Source organism: Bufo bufo, chromosome 2, assembly GCF_905171765.1.
Source record: "Bufo bufo chromosome 2, aBufBuf1.1, whole genome shotgun sequence".
NCBI lineage: Eukaryota > Metazoa > Chordata > Amphibia > Anura > Bufonidae > Bufo > Bufo bufo.
Window position 1 is genome coordinate 653,544,460 of NC_053390.1, and position 8,856 is coordinate 653,553,315.

Genomic DNA, 8,856 nt, shown 5'->3' on the forward strand with positions numbered 1-8,856 from the left:
GCTGCTTACTGACGGATAAACTGCTACCGTCAAACCACATTTATTACAGTCTTAAAGGGCCGATCATAAATCTGACTTGGCTAAAACTGACTTTAGCCATATGTGAAAGTGGAGTGAGCTGTCAGAGTAATGATAAATCTGGCCCTATGTGTCTGTTCTGCGGCTCTGCAAAAAAAAAAAAAAGTCCTATTCTTGTCCTGATTACAGACAAGGATAGGACTGTTCTATTATGGGCCATACATTATGTTCTACAAAATGCTGAACGCACACAGCTGGTATTCGTGTTTTGTGGACCGCAAAACAGGCAACGGTTGTGTGCATGAGCCCCAAATATTAGACAAATTTACTATTCTGGTGCATGGACCTTTGTAAATTTGGAGCATTATAAATCCTGCACCAGATTTAAAGCAGCATTTTGTCCGTGCGTCACAAAACTGTTTACACCAGATATAAGTTGTGCGTAGTTTTACAGAGGCTACAAGGAGACATTATACTGTATGGAGGCTACAAGGAGACATTATACTGTATTGAGGCTACAAGGAGACATTATACTGTATGGGGGGGCTACAAGGAGACACTATACTGTATGGGGGCTACAAGGAGACATTATACTGTATGGGGGCTACAAGGAGACATTATACTGTATGGAGGCTACAAGGAGACATTATACTGTATGGGGGGCTACAAGGAGACATTATACTGTATGGGGGCTACAAGGAGACATTATACTGTATGGGGGCTACAAGGAGACATTATACTGTATGGGGGGGCTACAAGGAGACACTATACTGTATGGGGGCTACAAGGAGACATTATACTGTATGGGGGCTACAAGGAGACATTATACTGTATGGAGGCTACAAGGAGACATTATACTGTATGGGGGGGCTACAAGGAGACACTATACTGTATGGGGGCTACAAGGAGACATTATACTGTATGGGGGCTACAAGGAGACATTATACTGTATGGGGGCTACAAGGAGACATTATACTGTATGGAGGCTACAAGGAGACATTATACTGTATGGGGGCTACAAGGAGACATTATACTGTATGGAGGCTACAAGGAGACATTATACTGTATGGAGGCTACAAGGAGACATTATACTGTATGGAGGCTACAAGGAGACATTATACTGTATGGGGGCTACAAGGAGACATTATACTGTATGGAGGCTACAAGGAGACATTATACTGTATGGAGGCTACAAGGAGACATTATACTGTATGGAGGCTACAAGGAGACACTATACTGTATGGGGGCTACAAGGAGACATTATACTGTATGGGGGCTACAAGGAGACATTATACTGTATGGAGGCTACAAGGAGACATTATACTGTATGGGGGGCTACAAGGAGATATACTGTATGGGAGCTACAAGGAGACACTATACTGTATGGGGGCTACAAGGAGACATTATACTGTATGGGGGCTACAAGGAGACATTATACTGTATGGAGGCTACAAGGAGACATTATACTGTATGGGGGCTACAAGGAGACATTATACTGTATGGAGGCTACAAGGAGACATTATACTGTATGGGGGGCTACAAGGAGACATTATACTGTATGGGGGCTACAAGGAGACATTATACTGTACAGAGACTACAAGGAGACATTATACTGTATGGGGGGCTACAAGGAGATATACTGTATGGGGGCTACACGGAGACACTATACTGTATGGAGGCTACAAGGAGACATTATACTGTACAGAGGCTACAAGGAGACATTATACTGTATGGGGGGCTACAAGGAGATATACTGTATGGGGGCTACAAGGAGATATACTGTATGGGGGCTACAAGGAGATATACTGTATGGGAGCTACAAGGAGACAATATACTGTATGGGGGCTACAAGGAGACATTATACTGTATGGGGGCTACACGGAGACATTATACTGTATGGGGGCTACAATGAGACATTATACAGTATGGGGGCTACAAGGAGACATTATACTGTATGGGGGGGCTAAAAGGAGACATTATACTGTATGGGGGGCTACAAGGAGATATACTGTATGGGGGCTACAAGGAGACATTATACTGTATGGGAGGCTACAAGGATACATTATACTGTATGGGGGTTACAAGGAGACATTATACTATATGGGGGCTACAATGAGACATTATCCTGTATGGGGGCTACAATGAGACATTATACTGTATGGGGGTTACAAGGAGACATTATACTGTATGGGAGCTACAAGGAGACATTATACTGTATGGAGGCTACAAGGAGATATTATACTGTATGGGGGCTACAAGGATACATTATACTGTATGGGGGCTACAAGGAGACATTATACTATATGGAGGCTACAATGAGACATTATACTGTATGGGGGTTACAAGGAGACATTATACTGTATGGGAGCTACAAGGAGACATTATACTGTATGGGGGCTACAAGGAGACATTATACTGTATGGGGGGCTACAAGGAGACATTATACTGTATGGAGGATACAAGGAGACATTATACTGTATGGGGGCTACAAGGAGACATTATACTGTATGGGTGGCTACAAGGAGACATTATACACTATGGGGGCTACAAGGAGACATTATACTGTATGGGGGCTACAAGGAGATATTATACTGTACGGGGGCTACAAGGAGACATTACACTGTATGGGGGCTACAAGGAGACATTATACTGTATGGGGGCTACAAGGAGACATTATACTGTATGGGGGCTACAAGGAGACATTATACTGTATGGGGGCTACAAGGAGACATTATACTGTATGGGGACTACAAGGAGACATTATACTGTATGGAGGCTACAATGAGACATTATACTGTATGGGGGGCTACAAGGAGACCTTATACTGTATGGGGGCTACAAGGAGACATTATACTGTATGGAGGCTACAATGAGACATTCTGTATGGGAGGCTACAAGGAGACATACTGTATGGGGGGCTACAGGGAGATATTATACTGTATGGGAGGCTACAAGGAGACATTATACTGTATGGGGGCTACAAGGAGACATACTGTATGTGGGGCTACAAGGAGATATTATACTGTATGGGGGCTACAAGGATACATTATACTGTATGGGGGTTACAAGGAGACATTATACTGTATGGGAGCTACAAGGAGACCTTATACTGTATGGGGGCTACAAGGAGACATTATACTGTATGGGGGGCTACAAGGAGACATTATACTGTATGGGGGCTACAAGGAGACACTATACTGTATGGAGGATACAAGGAGACATTATACTGTATGGGGTCTACAAGGAGATATTATACTGTATGGAGGCTACAAGGAGATATTATACTGTATGGGGGCTACAAGGATACATTATACTGTATGGGGGCTACAAGGAGACATTATACTGTATGGGGGCTACAAGGAGATATTATACTGTATGGGGGCTACAAGGAGACATTATACTGTATGGGGGGCTACAAGGAGACATTATACTGTATGGGAGCTACAAGGAGACATTATACTGTATGGAGGCTACAAGGAGACATTATACTGTATGGGGGCTACAAGGAGACATTATACTATATAGAGGCTACAAGGATACATTATACTGTATGGGGGGCTACAAGCAGACATACTGTACGGGAGCTACAAGGAGACATTATACTGTATAGGGGCTACAAGGATACATTATACTGTATGGGGGCTACAAGGAGACATTATACTGTATGGAGGCTACAAGGAGACATTATACTGTATGGGGGCTACAAGGAGACATTATACTGTATGGAGGCTACAAGGAGACATTATACTGTATGGGGGCTACAAGGATACATTATACTGTATGGGGGCTACAAGGAGACATTATACTGTATGGGGGCTACAAGGAGACATTATACTGTATGGGGCTACAATGAGACATTATACTGTATGGGGGCTACAAGGAGACATTATACTGTATGGGGGCTACAAGGAGACATTATACTGTATGGGGGCTACAAGGAGACATTATACTGTATGGGGAGCTACAAGGAGACATTATAGGAGGGAGAGATTATAGTCAATGGGGACGGAGCGGCGGCACTGCGAAATAGCGGAAGGACGGATCCGACAGGGTGAACAGCCTGTCGGATCCGTCTTGCCGCAAGTGTGAAAGTACCCTTATCCGTTCAGGATGCATCAGGATTTCTTCAGTTCAGTCATTTTGACTGATCAGGCAAAAGATAAAACCACAGCATGCTACGGTTTTATCTCCGGCCAAAAAACTGAAGACTTGCATGAATGCCGGATCCGGTATTTTTTTTCCATTGGAATGTATTAGTACTGGATCCAACATTCAAAATACGGGAATGCCAGATTGGTCTTTTCAGTCTGCGCACGCGCAGGCCGAAAAAAAGGTGAAAAAAAAAAATGCCGGATCCGTTTTGCCGGATGACACCTGAAATACGGATCTGGCACTTCAATGCATGTTTCTGACTGATCAGCCATTTTTAAGACTGATCAGGATCCTCATCAGTCTTACAAATGCCATCAGTTGGCATACATTTTGCCGGCGACGGAACTGCTTGCCGGATCACTCTGCCACAAGTATGAAAGCACCCTTAGCTGTCCCCTAACATTAGTGAAGCTCTTGTTGTGGAGTAATTTTGCTGTCCCCAACATTTGTGAAGCCCCTGTTGTGTTAAATTAAAAATAATGTAATACCTAGTCCAGTTCCCCCAGAGCACATCCAGCTGTCTCCAGCAGCCACAATGCGATGACCAGTGGCGTAGCTATAAATGACTGGGCCCCACAGCATATTTTTGAATGGGGCCCCCCTCCCCCAGCAATTTTTTCGCAACCTCTTCCTTTCATGCCGCCCCCATTCCTGTGGCTAGTAAAGATCGCTCTCTCAGACCAGGCCCGGCAGCTGTTCCATCCGTTTTCTACACTGTCTATACTGTCACTGTATATAATTTCATTGTGTAATACTGTTGAGGGAGCCCTAACAAAATCTTTTAGCCCTCCTCCTGGATGGGCCCCTTCGGGGTCAGGTCCCCAAAGCAGCCGCTTCCCCTGCTTCCCCTATAGTTACGCCCCAGGCGATGACGTTTTCACACCTGCTGAGCCGAGAGAATGCACAGGCCAGGCAATGATTATGCACTGTTCTGCCAAGCCTAGAAGGTGCAATGATGTCACTGCATCACTCTTGCTGGGGAAAGCACAGGCTGGGGAGTGAGACCCGGTCCATAAAGGAGGATAGACATCTATTATGGCCCAAATCCCCCTGCCACTGCAGACACTGTAGCAGCTGCTACGGTGGTAGTTCCACCCCTGGGTGCAGCCTGAGAATTAACGGAAACCGAGGTCCCATACTCAGCTAGTCACATGTTTAATAGCACTCTTTTCCTTTCCTACAAAAGGAGTAATGAAAACCATTATCTGAACTGTAGCAAAGAAAATATGTCGCTCTCCAGTGTAATTTTCAGCTTTGTAAGTGCGTAGTAGCTCATCAAACACCTGCAACCCCAGGAGTGCATTGCAGTTAGCTCTTGTTGACCCCTCTCTTTCCCACATAAAAATAGTCCCTCACACACAGCCCAAGCAATTCTGTGGTATGAAATGCAAATTGTCCTACACAAAACAGCCCCTCATATGAAAGAAATTAAGAAAAAAATTGCTGTGCCATATGTACCAAACTAGGATTTGTCCTTAAAGGGGTTGTCCCAATAAAGCAATTTACAGTATAAGCGTCTGATTGGCAGGGTCTGGCTGCCAGTCTCCCACTGATCACAAGAATAGAGCACCAAACAAGGATCTGTGTCTGTCAGAACGGGCAACTCTTTGGGACTGCCAGAGATAGCTACGTGCAATCAGGAAGTTCCATAATGCTAAATTGATTTGAAATGCATATTTGACAGCTACTCCATTTAACCCCTTAAGGACCAGACCATTTTTTGCAAATCTGACCAGTGTCACTTTATGTGTGAATAACTTTAAAAACGCTTTAACTTACCAATCCTTTCTGAGATTGTTTTTTTCATCACATATTGTACTTAATGACACTGGTAAACTGGAGTCAAAAAATTCATTTTTATTTATAAAAAAAATTACCAAATTTACCAAAAATGTGGAAAAATTTGCAAATTTCCAAGTTTTAATTTCTCTACTTCTATAATACATAGTAATACCTCCAAAAATAGTTATTAATTTACATTCCCCATATGTCTACTTTATGTTTGGATCATTTTGGGAATGCCATTTAATTTTTTGGGGACGTTACAAGGCTTAGAAGTTTAGAAGCTTTTTTAACATCATTTTAATTTTTTTACGGTGTTCACCTGAGGGGTTAGGTCATGTGATATTTCTATGGAGCAGGTTATTACGGACGCGCCGATACCTAATATGTCTACTTTTTTTTATTTATGTAAGTTTTACACAATTATTACATTTTTTAAACAAAAAATCATGTTTTAGTGTCTCCATAGCCCGAGAGCGATAGTTTTTTCAGTTTTTGGGCTATTATCTTGGGTAGGGTATGATTTTTGCGGGATGACATGACGGTTGGATTGGCACTATTTTGGGGTGCGTATGATTTTTTGCTCGCTTGCTATTACACTTTTTGTGATGTAAGGTGACAAAAAAAGGCTTTTTTTACACCGTTTTTATTTTTTTACGGTATTCACCTGAGTGGTTAGGTCATGTGATATTTTTATAGAGCAGGTTATTACGGACGCGGCGATACCTAATATGTGTACTTTTTATTTATTTATGTAAGTTTTACACAATTATTTCATTTTTGAAACAAAAAAAATCATGTTTTAGTGTCTCCATAGTCCGAGAGCCATAGTTTTTGGGCGATTATCTTAGGTAGGGTATTATTTTTGCGGGATGAGATGATGGTTTGATTGCCACTATTTTGGGGTGCGTATGACTTTTTGATCGCTTGCTATTATACTTTTTGTGATGTAAGGTAACAAAAAAATGGCTTCTTTTTACACCGTTTTAATTTTTTTATTTTTTATAGTACTCATCTGAGGGGTTAGGTCATGTGATATTTTTATAGAGCAGGTTATTACGGACGTGGCGATACCTAACATGTTTACTTATTTTTTATTTATGTAAGCTTTACACAATTATTTAATTTTTAAAACAAAAAAAATCATGTTTTAGTGTCTCCATAGTCCGAGAGCCATCGTTTTTTCAGTTTTTGGGCGATTATCTTGGGTAGGGTATGATTTTTGCTGGATGAGATGACTGTTTGGCACTATTTTGGAGTGCGTATGACTTTTTGACCGCTTGCTATTACACTTTTTGTGATGTAAGGTGACAAAAAATGGCTTTTTTTACACCGTAATTTTTTTTTAGGGTATTCACCTAAGGGGTTAGGTCATGTGATATTTTTATAGAGCAGGTTATTGCGGACGTGGCGATACCTAATATGTCAACTTTTTTTTATTTATGTAAGTTTTACACAATTATTTCATTTTGATCGCTTGCTATTACACTTTTTGTGACCCCGGGGATCAGAAACTTCCGACAGCGCTGCAAACTGCAGGTCTGAATTGACCTGCGATTTGCAGCGATCGCCGATACGGGGGCGTCACAGGACCCCCTTCGACATTGACACAGGCACCCAGTTCCGATCACTGCCTGCCACACGGTGGTGATCGGAAATACACATGATGTACCCGTAAGTCATGTGTCCTTAAGTACCGGGACATCATGACGTACCGGTACGTCATGTGTCCTCAACAGGTTAAGGAGTAAAGAGGGACAGAGGGAATTGGGTTAAAAACAGGGACAGTCCCTCCAAAAGAGGGACACTTGGGAGGTATCACTCCTGGTTTTAGCCTCAAAACTGCATCAGAAAATCTGATCAAACCCTGAACGTGTACTGGCAGCTAGTGTTGATCAAGCACCATAGTGCTCGGGGGCTCAGACCGAACACATCGGGAGTATAATGGAAGTCAATAGGAGAACCCGAGCATTAAACCAGTCACGGTCACGTACACACACACACAGGGTTGAGGATAGTAACCACTGCGCTCCACCCTCACCCCTGGCCCTGCCTAAATGCTTTGCAAGCCCTCATGACAGGGGACAACTGTACGGCAGTCCCTAGCTTAGAATACGTGCTGGGAGGACAGACAAGACAAACAACGGATAGTGAACGGACCGAATCAATACCTAGAGAGCGACGAAGTACAAATGGAGTATACAGAGAATAGTCAGGAGAAGCCGGGGTCAAATACCAAAAGAGTAATAAAGTACCACAGGAATGAACAAGAACAGGTCAGGTCACAAGCCGAAGGTCAAGCCAAGAGGTTACGTCAGGAACTAGGAGCAAGCAGTAGCGGATCAAAAACAGGCACGGGTCAAAATCCAGATAGCGCAGGGAACACAATAACAAATAAGGCAGGTTGCCTGTTTATATACTGAAGAGTAGAGGTCATGTGACGTGGCCGGCGCCACATGACCTCCCCTCAGGTCAGTAGCCGAATGCCTAGCTCGGCGCTCAGCCCCTTGAGCATAACTATGGGAACGGGGGACGCCGGCCGCACATAGAGGAAGCGTGCGGCCGGGCACGCTCCGCCCCCCCGTTACCCTAGCAACCAAGAAGCTGAGCGGCTCCCCGCTGTCACACCAGGGCACCAGCGGCGCAGGAGAGGGTAAGCACGTCGCTGGCGTCCTGTGACAGGCACCCCCTTCTCTGAAGAGAAAAGGGTGCCTGGTTCATAGGAATAGGTCAGAAATTTATGTAAACACCACCTAAATGGTTCGGGAACAGCATGGGAAAACATTTTTTCCTGTATATTTACTTGTATATAAAGTGCAAGTGCTGACAAAAATTACAAGGAAGAGGCACTCCGATACAACCTGTATATCACATAAAGAAGGGCCTCATTCACATAGTGGTACA